At 36.6% G+C, this 18,857-nt stretch overlaps 1 protein-coding gene across 4 annotated transcripts in view; it reads left to right on the forward strand.

Moving 5' to 3' along the window:
* The first annotated feature begins 1,226 nt into the window (after nt 1-1,226).
* tncb (tenascin Cb) overlaps nt 1,227-18,857 on the forward strand; it is a 66,764-nt gene continuing 49,133 nt past the window's right edge. For all 4 annotated transcript variants that reach the window (XM_089130340.1, XM_039659482.2, XM_039659483.2 and 1 more), the window contains exon 1: nt 1,227-1,360. The gene's annotated coding sequence lies outside the window, so the exon portion shown is untranslated. The remainder of the gene's footprint in view (nt 1,361-18,857) is intronic.

Here is an 18,857-nt window from a genome sequence, read left to right on the forward strand (position 1 = left end):
TGGCTGGTTTCTCTTGGATGTGTCTCGAAACATGTGTAGGGAAGGGGACAGGTTATTTATTTTTACAAACAGCCATCTGTCGTGGCAGATTGCAAAATGGCTGCCCTCTAAATATGATTTGAATTCAGAGCAGGACACAACCCCAACGAACAACACACTGGGGCTTAAAAACTTTCCAAAATAACGTATTGGCCTAAATATAATTTGCATAGACATTTACATTTTGTATCTCTTGTCATGTTGTCTTATATAACTCAGTTACAGTAAGCATATGTTTTATGATTGCCAATTTTGTACATCAACCAGATTTTTTTTTTTTTTTTTTTTGGTTCCTTTTAGTTCATAGAATGGCTCCCAGGATTAACCCGGCCATTATTTGTCATTCAGCACTTTCATAAAGTTCTTAGAAGACGGCTCAATGAGGACAACTTTCATTAAAATTGAATCTCTAATTGAAATGGATACATTTAATTTGGCCCCTACTGCACAATCATTACTAAAATGTTATCAGTGAGATTTTTCCACTGTGTAACTCTTATAGGTTATCATCGTGTGAAAATACATTAGTGCAATACATCTTTCTAAATATCTGACTAGAAGTAGGCAGTCTAATACACTTCACATTCTTTTATTTCATATGCCCTAAAATGTGCAGCCATTCATTTTCATAAATGATTGAAATCCAGAAATTTGCTTTTATAAGATACTGTATTTTCCTGAAATTTACAGGTTTATATGTGGACCTCACAAGTGGAAAAAGAAGGTTTGGATTACAGAGCTGTCAATCAATCACTCTGCTTTTTTCCTGGTGGGTCCAGATCTAGACCAAACAGATGGCTTGGTGTCTTGAGAATGAAGTCTCCTCACCTACCCCCCACAAACCCCGAAAATAAGCCATTGGTAAAATACTATAAGCTCCTTGGATTTGTTTAAACTCCTCATCCAGACTAATGGAGAATTTACCACAATTGCTGGTTCTTAATCTTGTGCATTAACCATTCTGTTTGATTCTCGCCTCGAGATTTTCAGGATTCTCTGATTGATTACATCACTTCTGGTGTGTAAGGATACAAAGCGATCCTTTTTTCGTATTTTGAAATTGCATTTAGCATATCATACAGACAAACAAAGGTATTTGACAAATATTTTGGTCCCATATTTGCAGATGGGTTGAGCTCTATTTTTGGGGTAGGCGTCTGATCCTGTGGGCCTAAAGCTGTTGAGGGGACTGGGGACTTATACTCAAGCAGGTGTCCCCACTGTCATCTGTCTCACTTCTCAAGGGAACCACCAGCAGATCAGCAGCAACCTTCTGACAATAGAAGACGAGCAATGATGAACTTTATTGCCATCTAAAAAGGTACACTTTATTACTATACTATGCGTTTTGTGGGGAACTGTGTTTGATTTGTACTATTGCCCTTAGAATTCAATGCATTTACCAAAATTTCAGTAAAATAGGGTGTTCAGTTTACAAGCTTTCTGATAATCCAGAAATTAATTGGTTTTCAGCCTCCTGAGATATGTGTTTATATAGTTTTCACAACAAAGCAATAAGATGCTTCATCAAATATTTATTTCGTTTTCATTTACCCATTTTCTTGTGAAATTTAACCTGACAGAAAAAAAATCCTAAAACACAGTCATATGAAGTATTGATCTATACCCATCTGAAACGAAGCAGCACTCTGTTTTCATACATTTCAAGTGTTCTTGTTGGATTTGGCCAGGGTTCTGCTCACTTCTCCCCCCTCTTGACCTGGATAATAAGATTAAAAAGCCCTCTGATCAGTAATGCATGCAACATCTCCGAGGGAATATTTTGAAAGCTCTGGAAGTATTTGGTGTATAATGCTGACTGTAAATCACAGATCGACTGACACTCACTCCGTGGTGATTACACAGTGCTACTGTGAAGATGTGGGTTAATCTCTGAAGGAATTGTGCATAGTGGGAAGTGAGGATAGATGTGGAAAGAGATGACAGAATGGAGATGGCTTGAGCTCTCATAAGGATTCCAGGCATGCTCAGGACTGATATTGAATCCTGGTCGTATGCATGTCCTGTAAATAAAAATCTTCTGCAAACAAAGAGACTGGCCTCTTATCGCTTTTATCGGGTGTCGGGGGAAGGCAAGAGAGAGCGAGAAACTAAATGATATGGTAGAGAATCACATTGTTTGGTATTCTGTTTTAGCAATGAAGTGGCATTGTTGGCATTTTGTTTTATAGAGAAGGCTTTGCAGTAAAGGTCAGGTAGACTGCGCCGTGTCTAGATGCAGTTTAAAATGAAAACAGAGCACCACAGACATATTAAGGACTTCAGTGGTGTACTGTAGGTTTAGTGAGATTTTCTTTTAAAGCTTAAGGCCACATTGAAAATCAGAACTATAATCAATGTTTTAGTATTTAGAGGCATACAATGAATTTGAAATATTTAAGAGTTAAAAGACAGGGTTATTATTTTAGTTTTTATTCTTACTAACTTTCAATTTGTCATTTCATTTTAGTTTCGTTTTTGTTTGTATTATCGTTGGTTAGAACTGGCAAAGTTAATGCGCTAACTGGTATGATTGTAAAATGTCACAATTGTAAATCTATATAGTAGCATTTTCATTTTTTAGTTTTTTTTTTTTTGACCGTCTATCAAAATATATTTTAATTTAAGTTTGCAGTCATTAAAATGTAATTTACCAAAATTTTTCCCATTTATTTATTTTTATTTATATTTATTTGTTTTTTGTTAAAAAAATAATAATGTTCTAAGAAATAATCTTACACACAAAGGAATTCTGAAATTCATATTAAATTTCTATTGTATTACATTAAAAATGTTGTGCTCATCATTAGTTGAGAGGCACTGCTTACATTTAAAGGTGCTGGTTTTCATTGGTAAGATAATCTCACTGCGCACTTTATCCATTATAGTGGACTCGCATCCCATGGTGCTGCAGTGCGAGGATGAGCAAAGGCTGTTCCTTTTTCTGAGCTAGAATCCGCCCGTCTGGGTGTGGGATTAAAGGGTGAGGAGGGACATGAAGCTTTTTAGACAGCTCAAAATCTTCAAGGACTTTGCACGCAAAGATGGACTGGTCGTGATTATCAACCCCTGTATTAGTGGTGTTGTTGCTTGTTGAATCAGGCTCTAAGTTGCCTTTACGCTACAGAGTTTGTGTTATGGATAGAGTGTTGCTGTGTGATTCAGTGGATACGTGGCTTAAACTATTCTAACAAACCAACAAGTGGAAATTATTTTGCGGCTTCCTTTGTGTTGGATTGATTTCAGATCTGCTGGAGATGGCGTCACTCAAAGCTTCAAGGGTACAGTTTGATATATTTCATTAGGCTTAAAGGCAGCTGTGTTGGAGATCCTTTCAACCACAAACCAGAACACACCTACTTTGAAGTTCAGCATAATTCATTGTGCTCACGTTGCTGATTTGTGTATGACATCATGAAGGATGTGGTGATGTTCTGGTCCAGGAGTGGAAAGTCTAGTAGCTTTCCATTCAAATGTGAAGTTCACAAGCTGAATTTTAAATCCAGAGCTGAAGCGACCATTAACCATTAAGGTTGAACCGACCATTAAGGTTGAAGCGACTCATGATGATTAAGCATCATCATGAGTCGCTTCAACCTTAATGGTTAGTTCACCCAAAAATGAAACTTCTGTCATTAATTACTCACCCTCATGTCGTTCCAAACCCGTAAGACTTTCGTGTATCTTCATAACACAAATGAAGATATTTTGGTAACACTTTAGATTACAGCCCGGAAAGTACTGCGTAATTAAGACAAATTTACAGCGTAACTTTCAGTAATTATAGTGTATCTACAATATAAAGTACTTTCATGTACTGTAAGTATAAGGGAACAATATAAAGTCTGGGTAATATAAAAGAATGATTTATACTGTAAGTTTTATAGATCGAAGGGGTACTTATACTATTATGATACAACATTTGGGAGCAATTTAGGAACCTTTTTGAAATAATGGTGTACCAATACATATTTTATAGGGCTTTTTTTAAATTACAGGGGTACATATCTATGCATTTATACAGGTTTTTCTTTTTTTTTTCTTTTTTTATAGCAAAAGTGCAGATGTTTAAGTTTGGGCTCACACGTTTTAAGGCAATTAAAGCCAACACTATTGCATTTTTTTAAATATGGGAAATGTATTCTTGTTCCATGTAGTTCTAGGGTAAGTGGTGCTTTTTACCCCCTTGTTTCATAGTTACTAGGTAAGTGTGACATTACGAGCCATAAATTAAAGTAGTTCTTGTTACCCTCTTGTTCCATGTAGATAGAGGGTAAGTACAATAAAATTATATACACACACAATCTAATATCACTGACTCGGAATCATTTATATGAAAAACAACTTGATTCCAAACAGATTTACAACACTGCTCTTTTCTTTTATCAATCACAATTTTAAAAGGTGTTGATAAGTTGTTGATGTCATTTGTGTAAGATGAACGCATGTCTTACAGGTTTGGAACGACAAGGTTTTAGGCCACGTTTACACAAAGCCGGGTATTTAGCAAGATGAATATTTTCCCCCTCTCCATTTTCAAAAATATCATCGTTCACACACCCGCATAAATACGCCGTCGAGCGCCATCATAACTATGCCAAACCTATTGGCAGCAGTGTAGGGAGAACACTGTTTCTCCCAGTTCGCACGACAACACATAACCATCATTTTCAGAAATCTCCACTTTGGCTGGAGTTTTTAGAAATAATCGTTTTCTGTGATAAAAACACATGGTTTTCGTGTAAACGAGAGGCCAATCCGCAGGGAAATATCTGCGTTTTCTTGACTGATTTTAATTTCAAATGAATATTTTAATTTCTGAATATTAAGAGATGCCTTATTGATCTTTGTTTATTTTAATCTAAGTAAAATGTAAGTAGGGGAGATCAGGAATGGTGTAATACAATCTATGTTAATGTGTGTTTTTTTTTTTAATGCACCATGTATTTCAAACTTTAACATTCTAACATGCATCTGCTACAAATGTAGATTAGAAACCTCAATTTCTTGCTAAACTCAAGTATAGTCAAGTATATAAAGTTATTACAACCTGCTATCCTACTAATATACGAATATGAACATATTGGTATTTAAATAGCATGAATGAATTTATGGTAAAATATAATAATAATTGTATAAATTTAACTTGAAATGTTAACTGTATAGAAAAATTTTATATCTTTTTTTTTGTAGATAAAAATCTTGTGTGAAAATATTAAATCAAACAAGAAAACCAGTTGATTCAAATGAGACCAGTTCTCTCATTTAACATTGACTTGACATTTTACCGATTTACCTCAATCTATTTTTTTTTCTTGTGAATTATTTATGTTTTTACATATAGACATGGTAATGTATGAGAACGATTTCATTCCTGTAGCTCATTTCCTTCTGGCTAAATACATGGTGTTACAACACACCTGGTTTCCCCTACTCAAAAAGACTTTGAACCTTGGTAAGTTAAATCAAATTGGCATGATGATTATTTTTATACCCTGGTAAAGACTAAGTTAGTGCTTGTTTCAGAAATAACAAACCCTCAACAAGATATACTTCCCTATTTGTGTTAGTGCACCCAGTTACCAGTAGAAACGGAAGGCTGGGACATTGCAAATATTGAATAAGCCTCTGAGCTGTCACAAACATGTGCGAGTGTGTTCTCGTACCGGCTCTGAAAAGTAAACTTTTATATGTGAACCAAGGAAGCTGTTAATGATGAGTGTTCAAAGAAAAGAGATTGTGATTTAAAGGCTAACCAGCTTCCAATCTAAGTGGTACCAGATATGATGGAGATTTTGTCCTCCTGTTCGTATTTACTGAGCTTAACGAGAATATATGAGATGAGATGGTGGCTAAAATTCACCAAGGAAACCCATGAGCATCATGGCTGTCCAAAGATAACAAGCAAAACAATGTGCTGCGAGAGACAGAGGCACTGTGGATAGTGGCTTGCCAAGAGCGGCTTTCCGAGGTATTTGATTGCAGAATTGCTCCTGAATTACCTTGGCAAGAATACAGGTTACACTCCGTAGACAGGGAGATGAACTCATGCCAGGAGAGTAGTGGGTATTATTATGGCATCATGTTTGCAGGTTGATTGCCCAACATTGCCCTTCCGTTGTGTTAATGGCTTTTCTTCTTTTATCATTTCTCTGAGCACATATAGACCATTAGGTTTATTGTATTTTAAATGAAAGATAATTAGTCTATATTTCTAAAGCACTGTGAGGAAAATGAAGCTTCTTAAAGGGCCAGTCCACACATAAATAAACAAACTGTCATAATTTATTCACATTCATGTTGTTCCTAATCTGTGTAGCGAGGACAATTTATAGTGCTCACATCTGCTCAAAAGGACCAAAAAAAAAAAAAACATGCCTTTTGCTCACACTAAGCTATCATATGACACTTTTAGGGTTTTTCCCCCTTTTTGGAACTTTGGACATCTACTGTTGAATATGAACAGTTTAGAGTATATCACTGTATCTTTTAATGCAATCTGTTTCTTTATTTCTTCCTGCAGCATGTTACCTGATTCACCAGCCCAAATTACCACACATTTATGTAAGCCAGAATAACAGGCTTTAAAATTAATTATAGATGATATTTTAACTTGCTAATTATGGATACTGCACCTTTCATCGCCCCCGTGCGTTCCCCCTATCCTGCTTATAAGGTACAGGTTTGCTGTATGAGAAATGACTACCTTTATACTTCTTTGTCAAGTGATGCATTAAACAATAGTTTTAGTGGAAATCGAGTGAAGAATGTAATGATAGGTTTTGCTGAACCAGAAAAGGCAAGATTGGTGATGGAAGACACCTTTTGAAAGTTTTACAAACATATTCAGAGTTATATTCAGTATTCAATTGTTTGAACATCCCTGGAGCTTTTGAGCAGCCTTAATGGCATCCTTTGATTTAGAGGATAGTCCGTTGTATTGTGTTAAATGAATGTTTTGGCTCCATGACTCTTGTTTATAACTGTCCAGACCTCTTCCCTGACTGCCAAAGGCTTCTTTCTGTAAACTGACCCTAATGGGATGGTTCTAGTTGCCAGGATCAAGAATATAATTGCCCTTAAAAGCCCTAAAGTGACAGGAGCCTGTTTGGACGGAGGATTCTTTGTAGAAAAAGCAAATACGCTTGAGTTTAAGTGTTGCACTGCTAAGTCAGCACTTGTCAGGTCTATAGACAGCAGTCCATAGCAGGCATAGTTTACAAAAAGAATCAGTGAGGTTATGCTCTCAAGTCAAACTCAAGTTTGCTTGATATGTAAATAATCCCTTCCTAAAAACAAATATGAAAACCTTTTGCACTTCTCAAATATCTTGACCATTCTCAGGCTGTTTGTTTTGTTTAGTTTCGGTCTCTATGAACAACACTCTTGGCGTCCTTGTAAGATACTCAACTTCCACAATGAAATGTCCGTTCTTTGATGACATGCCAATCTTGGCTCCTGAAATGGGTCTAAAAAGGGTTGTGAGATGAGCTTGCGTGACACATAACGGCCAACAGCAACTGAAAACATACAGAATACACACTACCCAGCTGTCCTGCTGCTCCCCACTGGGTTCTGGCACAAACAAAACTCATTTGGCCTCAGCTCCCCCGAATTGAACACAGTGTCCGTGGAGAGAGCGCTTCATCTTTCCACAGTCAAGTGCACTTGGCACCCAATTAATGACCAAAGGGTAAAGGAAAAAAACACCTTCCACTGCACTTTTTGCTGCAGCCGTTTGCTTTGACGAGAGGAAGATTAGCCATCAAAATAGACAGGTAATGCATCCAACTACTCCAAGCTCAATAAAATAACTTTTCTTTCACTAAAATGTGAAGAAAATTGAGTTTTTGAGTGATTGAGTGTTATTTACAGCTTGGGTCTCTTGAAGACCTTTTCTTCTCTGTGAGAGAGCGAAACATTCTGCCATAGGATCCAGTGCCAGATGAAGAGATATCTGTGCCAGCTTCTTTTCATTCTTCACAACAACCAGTGGCATTATTTAGTCTGCTGTGTTGCTAAAAACAGGCTCACCGATGCTCAACGACACTCAGCGCTCCAGATCTATGGGAGCGTGGTTAAGCATTCTGACATCATACTCTCTCAGACGCTCTTGAGTAGCAGATGACCATTTTGTCACTTCACAAACAAGACAGAAGGAACTTCTGCTGAAGATGAGAACTGTCCATGGGAAACAGGTGAACTCCTGATACTTGAAAGATATTCCCAACCATGTGATACTGTAACTTTAAGCTCAAACTGTGACAAAATAGTGTTCCATTACATAAGCACTAGCAGTATTTATTTATTTTTAAATAGGCTCATTGGAAATATGTGCTTCTTCCTTAAATTGAATTAAGGCCCTGTTTACACGAGAACACTCGCGGGTGAAAACGTAAAAATATTTTATCTGATGTGCCTTCGTTTACACGGCGACGGCGTTTTTTTGGGGGCTTAAAAACGCAATAAAGTGAAACCACCCTAAAGGGTGGAAATCTTAAAAACGCTCCGCCGCCGCGTTCCCGTGTATAGGGTAAAAACGCAAAAGTCTGCTCGACAGTGAAGGTTGTACGCAGGCGCACGGACTTGGTGGTGTTGTAGTATGCACTCCTAGCCGCCTGGAGTGCATACTACATTGAATTTCACACACTTTTGCGTCACATTTGCTCGTGGATTTCACACCCAAAATGCTCGTATAATGCAACGCCACTTTTGCGTTTTCTCTTCAGAATCGTTTCCTTGTAAACATAGCCTAAAACTTCAAAAAAAATGTATACATAACCATGCAATTCACTGCAGTTTCCAGCTCAAATGAACACTGGTGGCAGTAAAACACAAACTACTTTTCACACAAAATATGATTACGTGGCAGATTATGGATTAATAAGGATTTATTTTTCCATCATCATTACTTGCACAATACGGCTAAACAATTTTACCATAGTGCGTGTAAATTTTGTATCGCATAACTAGCTCCATTAAATGGCCACAGCACTTGATAAAACTGTTCAAAGAAAGAATTGTTGAAGCAAGCTATAGTGCTTCATTAAATGTTGTTATCTCATGTTTGCATTTGCTAACACTATTGGTTAGTTTAGGGTAGGGTTATTGGTAAGTGTATGTTATTTTCTAAAGGCAATAAAGCATAAACCTTTTAGCGCCACACACCAAAATGTTCCTAACTGGTGCAATACTACAACAACCAACTGAGTAAAGCATTGCCAGATTCATGTTAATCTGTTTTGGATCAAACTGACTGTGATTTTAGTGCCATTCATTATACATTTCACTTTGAAAGTGTCATGAAATATCATGAAACATAATATAATTTACCAAAGATCTGGTTTATATGGATTTATGCTGACACTTTGCTGCATATTATGCAAAGTAAATTATGCCAATTCCTTTGTAGAAATGTGAAAATTGCAATCAACAGTGATTATTTTACTGTCACTGGGGTGGTACAATTTCAAATGCTACTCCTTTGTACCTAAAGATTTGCATACTAGTACCTCATATTGGTACCAAACTTGTATACATTTTAGAACCTTTATATGGGCTATGTGTCAGCTTTTGTATAATTGTAGAGTGTGTCGAGATAAATTAAGTAGTATTTGGCTGGTCATGTGATCTTAAAATGTCTGCCAGTATGAGGCAGCTATTCCATATACAATAAAACAGCTTTTATTAGTCAATATGTATTAATTTAATTATTTATTTAATTAATGAGGAAAAAAAAAACATGTATCAAGGACCAATAGCTGTGGTCTGGAGACGTGCAGCAGCTGTTCGTGCATGTTCTTGGCTCTGTGGCTTTAGTGTTTAGGGTCTGTGTTGCCTCATCCAAGGCTTCCTTTCCAATCCACCATTCGACTGTGCAAAAGGGCCAGACACTGGCCTGGTCCGGTTGTAATCAGAGAAGCCTGTCTACCCTAGAGGACAAATAGGATTTAGCATGGCTTGGATTCTTGCTCTTTTCCCAATGACAAAAAGAGCACAACCTCCTCAGCTTTCCTCTAGAAGACTGAAACAGCGAGGTCATTTTCTAAGTGTACCCTGTAAAGTTATTCTTCATCTGATGGTTAGACCTGACCAGACAGGAAGATTGCAACGGCAGCAAATCAATCACTAAAGTGTTTAGGTCCATTGAAAGAAATCCAGAAAGAAAGAAAATGAGAATGTGGTGACTCATGCCTACAGGATGAGGAAGCTTAGTGTTACAGATGGTCTGGGTAATGGCCTTGACAAATAGCCTTTTCTCCACAGAGATTATGCATGGAAGTCTTGGAAAAGGTGATGCGTCCCGGGTCAGGAGTGTGTCAGCATATGCTCATATGATCATGCTCCTCAAGTCCATCAAACAGATTCAGTAGATTGATAAGATTAAACCAACTCTTTTGTCTAATAATATGGCTCTTTCGCTCTGAAGTTAAAAATAGGTTTCTGCAGAAGCAGAAATTTGTGTATGGACGAGGTGTTAATGAATTGAAATGACAAGAAGTGTCATTTCTACTTATGTGCTTTGCGATACTGTACTATGGTATCTGACAAAAACCTTTAGTCAAACTTCTGAGGAAATTGCTTCTAAGAATATCTTAGTGTAAAGTAGCACTTGTGTGTGCGTCTTAATTAGACAACACTTCAATGAGTGTGTTGGCACACATTTATCACTCATAGTGTTTTTGAAAGAAGTCTCTTATGCTCCCAAAGGCTGCATTTGATCAGAAGTATGATAAAACAGTAATATTGTGCAGTATCCTATCCTATTGCCGTTTCTGTTTTATTACATTTTAAAATGTATTCCAGTGGTGGTAAAGCTGAATTTTCAGCAGCCATTACTCCAGGCTTCAGTGTCAAATGTTCCTTCAGAAATCATTTTAATATAGGCTACTGATTCAGTGCTTGATAAACTTTTCTTATTATTAGCAATTTTTTTGACATTTGTGAGTGACCTTGGATCACAAAACCAGTCACAAGTCTCATGGGTATATTTGTGGCAATAGCCAACAATAGATTGTATGGGTCAAAATTACAGAATTTTCTTTTATGACAAAAATCTTTAGGATATTAAGTAAAGATCATGTTCCGTGAAGATATTTTGTAAATTTCCTACCGTGAATATATATGTTTTGTGAGTGAATGCAGCACAATCGCGAACATCAATGGACAAATCCAATGGACCCTCAGACTGCAGGTTTTCAATTAGTTGTATCTTGGCCAAATATAGTCATATCCTAACATCAATGCAAATCTTATTTATTCAGCTTTCAGATAATGTACAAATCTCAATTTAAAAAAAATTGACCAATATGACCAATTGGTTTTGTGGTCCTTGACATTTTGTTCTATAATATACAGTATATATATGCAGGTTCACATACAGGCTTAAAGTGTCTCTGCTGCGCTTTAATCCTTCGGATGATGAGGATAAGTGGAATATTTTCTTTTCACCAACTATTTTTTTTTTTCATTTCTCAAGGTCTAAATGTCAAATGGAAATTAACAAAAGATACAGACAATGGCTTTCTTGTAGGATAGAACAACAACTGGAGTGGATACAGAACTGTATATCATTCAAATAACCCTAAAAATGTGTTTAAATAGTTTGCGCTCCCCTAATCATCTTAATATGTAAATCTGCACATTGCTATAGTTGCATGTACGCATGGTGTTCGTGTGCATTCTGGTTTTTGCACAAACACAAGGAATCATACCAGCGGATTAATAGAGCTTGAAGATGTGTTTACTGCCACTGCTTTAAGAGCTCCCAGGAGGCAATAATAACTCTGTGTGTCAATACCAGGGCACATCACAGACGGCCAGTATGGTGCTACCATATGCCAGTCTCAAGAGGAGGGTTTGTGATAAATTTGCCTCAAACAGGGCTGTGGAGAGAGACACTCTCTCGATGTAGGTGATAGTGGGTAACAGTAACAAGAGGAGTGGAGCGGTCTTAGATCATTATGGTTGGTAATATTTAACAATTCATTGAGTGTTTTTACTAGTATAAATGCTTTCACAATGCAGGTGATTGTTTTTGTGAGGGAGCGATTGAGTGCAGGCATGAATTTATTGGACACAAAAAGACATTTAGCAATCTCTATCTGGTCCGTATTGCAGGTCATGCTGGGACTGGATGAGCCCATATAGACATCCCAGAGTCTCTCTTATAGACGATGTTCTAATATTCTCTGGGCACGATCAGAGCATTGAGCCACGACTGAAACCCTTTTTACTTGAGACTGACAGTGCGACACTATGTATATCCATGCCTTATCTTTTCTGGTTGAATACAGATGTCTCATTGATATTTTGTAAAGGGCTGTGATTTTGCAGTGCTAATTATGGGAGGTCATGCAGACCAGTATAGATGTTCAGTTTAATTCTGCATGGTGGGATTTATTTATCATGGTAGTTGCTGATAATCTGTAAAATGAATTTGCAGGTGGTGTAGCAACACTACAATGTGCACCATCTTGCAACATGCACCATATATATATATATATATTTATATATATATATATATATATTAGGGTGCAATAGAGGTAGTCTGCGCTTCTGCAATCCACAACAATCCGGTGCAACCAGGGCAGGACAAACCAAGGCAGAAAAGGAAGAATCTCCGGTGCAACGCAGATGTCTTCTCAATAATACATTTATTTAAGGTGCATAACAATGACTAATGTTTCGATGTAAAGTTACATCTTCATCAAAGTCCTTGGTAGTCCTGGCTCTCTTTGTGAATGAGTGATGTGATGTAAATGTTAGTAAAATGGTACTAACATTTCGAATGAATGAATGAATGGATTTGTATTACATATTAAATAGCCTGTGTGTGTATATATATATATATATATATATATATATATATATATATATTGTATTACATATTATATCAAATAACATTATTTTTATTGCCTATAATTTTCTATATAATTTTTCTTTATATTTTCAATGTAACAATATTTATAATATTGTTTTTAGATATTTTGTTTTGAATAGTTTTTTTTTGCTTTGCCTAGTTTAAATTTGTCATTATGCTTCTTCATATTGAAATATTTTACATATATGAAATATATTTTTATTTTATACATACATATGCATACATATACACCAAATACATATGAATAAACTCCCCTTGCCATTTTCTTCGCTCAAAAATCTCCTTATCAGATTGTCATGATGCTTGCATATCAAATATTACCATTACTCTGCACTTACCTGTGTGATAACATACTAACATATGCTAGTTTTCCGGGATTGATGTGGAAGTAATAAGACTCTTTCAGCAGTCGCAGAAGAATGTGTACGTGCTGCTGTGTCTTCTTCCTCTCTTTTGCACCTTGAGACTGAAACAGTGTGTTCTTTGTCTTAAACACTGCCAGTGGCACACACAGTTGAAGTTACGGAAACAAAAACAAGAGGGCCACCATGTCCATTCATCCTTCTGAGATACTCTCCCAGCATTTCAATGCTCACCCCTTTCTCTAATGGACTTTGCAGGCGTCTGCATCCCGGTCCACAATGGAATCGGGGTCTGCTGTGCACGTCAGTCACACATGAATGAACCCTGTAAGCCTAGCCCCTTCAGTCTTCCTTTATGCCACGGAGTGAATATTGAGATAAATGGATGCACCAGTCATTAGATGGGCTGGGTGGGGGGTTAAAATCAGCAGTGAATACAGAGTTCCATTATACAACTCAGATTGGTGTGTTTTTTTATGGGGAGGAAAAGCCCAGACATTGCTACAAGGAAAATAGTTGAAGTTATTCACCTCTGTTAATCTCCTATTAGGATGTTCTGATTGAACTTTTCCTCTGCGTCTTCCTAGACCTCATTTTTAAAACGACAGCCGGGAACAAGTGCTGACTGACAGGCGGAAGGTGAAATGATGGGAACCGGAGGAGAGGGGGAGAGTAATTTAGGATCAGAGTGGTGTTGAGGTCTAAGAAGACCAGTCTGTGGGGGACGGCTGATGACAGCCAAGGTGAGAGCTGTGCTGCCGAGGTGCTCTCGAATGTTAGTGCACGCTCTCTCACATGTACATCTTTTCACTTTATCATGGAATCTTTTCCTCTCTGATCTCATTTTTCTCACTGTCTGAGCCTTCTTTCTCATCCTTGATTCCCCTTTTAATGCTCCTCAGAGATGTTCACTTCCTCGAACTTGCTGTCTCATTGAGAACGAATAATCTACCGATGTTAGATGCTTTCACTGGCTTTAAGAAAAGTTGATTTTGGCTCTGTTTTTTGCTCTGCTTGTTAGAGCGAGCCAAGTACAAATGGTGAGGTTTTTTGACTTTCCATGTTCATTACACAAGTTGAGTTAAATATATCTCAGGTTTCATGAGTATGCATCTAATATAAGTCAATTCCTTTTCCAATGTAAAAAAGTATCAAAATTTGAATTGAAGGAATGGATTTTAAAAATAGATTACTTATTTGAAAGTTTTGAAAACAAGGGAATTAGCCTGTGAAAACCCAGACAACTTCCAGCAAATTTAGGTTTGCTCTGAAAGTTAGTCTGGCAAACAGCTCATTCAAGCCCATTTCCAATCCGTTGAAATCGCGGCACCAATCGGAAACGTTGGGGCGGGCTTTATACGATGACGACAGCGCTGGAATTTTGAAGCAGATTTTGTAGCCTACATTACAAAGATGGACGCCGCCGTCAAACATCACTAATTCGAATCAGCTATCGCGTCTGTTTTAAGCGATTTGAACGTTTCATTTTTGTTAAAAACCGAGCAAAGAACAACACTCGGAGATGTTTCTCCGCCGGCCACCGCTCTGCGTAAGTCATCTCCTTCATCGCTCTGATTGGTTTTAGGTCTACCCGCGACGTCCATTGATGACGCCCCTCTGGAAATGATTTGTCTATGATGCTTTTGCCAGACCATAACTCAGTTACAACTGAGAATGGTCTGGTTTTAACCAGGCTATAGGGGAATTTATTTTGGACAATTACTTATAAACAATTTTAAACAAACCTATTTTGAGCTACGAGGTTGTTAATTCCATAAAGAGCTATGAATGAACATAAAGCCAGTTTACACTCGCTACTTAAGTATTTACATGTTTTACACCAAATATATTGTTTCTTTATATAAAATAATCATTTTTATTTTGTAGTTCTTAAGTAGTTCTTACTAAAGTAGTCAGATTTCTTTAATACTTCTTTAGGCTTCAAGTTTGATTCATCTAATTGCATGTTGGTTTGATTCATAGCTTATAACACTTAAATGAAGATTTTTATTTAAAAAAGAAATCTCTATGAGAAAAATGAGATATGAGAAAAAAAATCCAAGGCTGCTGCAAAAGTAGGCGAGCACAGATCCACTCTATTTAGTAAATTCCTTTTCCTCTCAAATCAATTCAAATTCCATTTCCTGTGGAATGAAAGGGAGTAAAATCTTCAATTCTAAATTTCGCACGACCCTGGTATATTTATACAGTTCTTTATGAAAGATACTCATGTTGTTTTATGCATCACTTGCACTCACCAATCGCTGCATATCTTTGAATGTTAAAACTGGCAGTCAGCCAATGAGAACTGCATGATTTAACCCATTTGTGAATAGCTCCGACTCATTTGATTATTTTTTTGAGTGAAGCGTCTTCAGTCACTTACCTCTCTATAGTGTTTCCTCCTATAGCGTAGGTTGTGGAGTTCCGTGGGAATATGGCAGTGTGGCAGGAAGAAGAAAACTCAATCGTTAAACAACTTCATGTCTTAGTTTCTGGCCACCACTATGTCTCCATCTTCACTAACCAAACCTCAGCTTTGAAGTTAGGCATTAAATGATGGAGTTTTAAGGGCTTGTTGTTTTAAGGTCAGAGAGTTTGCTCTGTGTCAGCTTGTTGCTATGAAACACTGTGGAAAACATCTCTGTGGGTTTATGTGATTACTCAGAGATCCATCAACTTAAGGATTCAGACTCACCTGGGTGCATTGTTATGACTGTGCTTATAGAATGATAGATGGAATGAAAGGCTGTTTGGACCAATTGTAATTTAGTAGCTCTCTGAATGCACAACAAAGGTCATGGCCTCCAGCAAATGTCCTTCTCCAATTACATCTAATAGCACTTTTTGAGCTCAGCAGTCTACGTGTATCTTTAATCTCTGTGCTACTTATTAAACCCCTTTTTGTACTGCAAAATCTTCCATGAAACAAAACATCTAACTATTTCTGCATTGAAAGATACTGTATGTTCATGAAAAAGGATGATGTTGTTATGGTGGAGTAGATCTGTCATGGTTTGTAGATCTAGAGTCGAACTGGTTGCCCCCGAATAATCAAAAAACAAAAGTAATATGTTGTCATGGTAACTATGGTCGGTGATATGTCTCTCTGTGATTGCTTTGGAAATACATAAGAATTCTCCTCAGAAAACCAGGTGGTATATTTTCTCAATAAATTTTCATTAAAAATTTGCCTGGAGGGGTAGACAATTAAATTATGCAAACAGGAAGTAGATTTTAATGTTCTATTATATACAGTAGGAAAAAATGAACCACACATTACACACATAATTTGCTTTGTGTTGTTTTACATTTGGGAGAATTGGGCATTTGAGAATAGTTATTTCCTTGCTCATTCATAACTGATTTTTTTCTTTCTATATATAAGGCAAGAAAGCATCGCATGAACATGAATTCATCTACATATAAATGTCTTTTTTATTATTAAAAAAGGAAAACTCTGCTGGAAACTTAACTTGTAGATTATATTCAGTCAATGATTTAAAAGCAAAACCATACAGCAGTTTCCCTCTTGCATTTTATTGGTGTTTTACAAGTTCAGTGTCTCTAACTATCAGAGCACATCAGATAAATTACAGTCATTATAATACAGAAAAGATGTTTTGTGCATGTGACTAAACAATGCCGACTGCTTAAACCTGCATTTTAACAGATGATATCATGCACCATAAACATATCATGGAGAAATATGTGGCAGATCCCCCGCCACCCCCATTTGGCCAGCAGTTTTTCTTTGTTTCTAACATGCAGAGCTTGAAAATTGGCATGTGAACTTCTAGAGACCACAGGAGGTGGCTATATATTAACTTTCAGTTGTCAAGTTTATGATGACAATGGTGTGACCTTTCACCAACTACTACATATAAGGGATGGGCTTGGCGGACATGTGTATTAAAGACCATCCAATGATTCGTAGAGAAATGCAGTTTTTGAAAAATGAGATTCAATGGTACTGATATGGTTTGTTCAGCAAGGGAGACCAAAAATGCTTTAGAGGTGAACAATGTTATATAACCCATCTGTACATTTAAAAAAAATATATATACATGAAGACAGCATTGTAGCAGAACTCAAGAAAACAAAGAACCTGTTCTCCTTGAGAAAACACTCAAATATATGTTGTTTTTATTATGTTAATACCTGGTGAGCAGGAAAGGGATTTGATTCTTGGCCCAGACTTGTCAAAGTTCCTGTCTGTGCATTTGAATACATAAAAAAAAAAAAAGACGGAAATTGCTTCGGCTCGCCATTATTTAACAAAAGTCAGGGTTATAATTACAGACTGAATCTCTGAGCAATAGATTTACCAATATTACCTGTTCCACAAACATAGAGAGATAAAAAAAAAAATATAGCAAAACAGCATGTTCAAGACAAATCAATAAAACTTATACCTACACTACGTCTATGATTAAATGACTCTCGGGTATAAAATATAAAAAGGGAACAATTTGTTACTTATTATCTAGTACATTTGTGAGAGAACGGTGGCAGATATGGCCGTTATTAAGTAGAAAAATACTTTCAATATGTCCTAACCTGCAATATCAGATAGGTAATGAATTCATCACTTCTCATTTATAGGTATGAATCACGATGTGTATTATAAATACACTAAGCAACTGAAAGGTGATGTTTTTCTAAACATAATTCAAAAATTCAGAGACATTTTTTGAAATAAAACACTATATTAAGTTAACAGCAATATTTAATTTGAAGGTATAGTTCACCCCAAAATTTAAATTCTCATTTTCTCCCCCTTATGCTGATCTTTTTTTTTTGAGGAACACAAAAGAAGATACTTAAAATATATATATATATATTATTCTCAGTCATATATGAAGAGTTCAGATGCAAAAGCCTCTAAGTGCCATTTGAAATGTTCTTCTAAAATGATCATTTTTATCAAGCTTATATATTCAAGTTCAGTAATTTCACTTAAATGACAATTAATAGGTAATCCTCATTGCAATTTAAGTGAAATTACTGAAATAACTTAAATATACAAGCTTGATAAAAATTATAATTTCAAATGGCACTTAGAGGCTTTTGCATCTGAACTCTTCATATATATATATAACTGTTTTTGTCCTTAGAAAATCAGTGGGGTACAACACAACCCTAGTCCCTAAAAATAAACACTGCAAGTCATATAGGTTTGGAGTAACATGAGGCTGAATGTATTAAATTCAAAACATGCGTTCATTATGGTTTTAAAGGGCCAAATGTTGGGTATGAAAATAAGGAATAAACCTACAGTACCACTCTGGGAGGTTGCGGGGCCTCTTAGAAATCTGAACTGGTAGTTTATTGTAAGGAACACTAGAAGGATTCCAACCACCCGCTCCCCCAGTATTAAATAGGAGAAATGGTCATTTAACGTGGTGAAGGGTAAAATGTTATTCGCTGCAGATTTCTGTTAGGGACTCAACAGACTTTTGTAAAAACGAGAGAGCCATGCAAACGTGTATGTAGTGCAGATTTCTCCGTTATTTTAGAACACCTGGGTCCCCTGAGAGCCCATGGAGATTTGTGGAGCGTTGCTGTTGGAA

The sequence above is a fragment of the Pimephales promelas genome, chromosome 4 (genome assembly GCF_988280905.1).
Source record: "Pimephales promelas chromosome 4, fPimPro1.hap1.1, whole genome shotgun sequence".
NCBI lineage: Eukaryota > Metazoa > Chordata > Actinopteri > Cypriniformes > Leuciscidae > Pimephales > Pimephales promelas.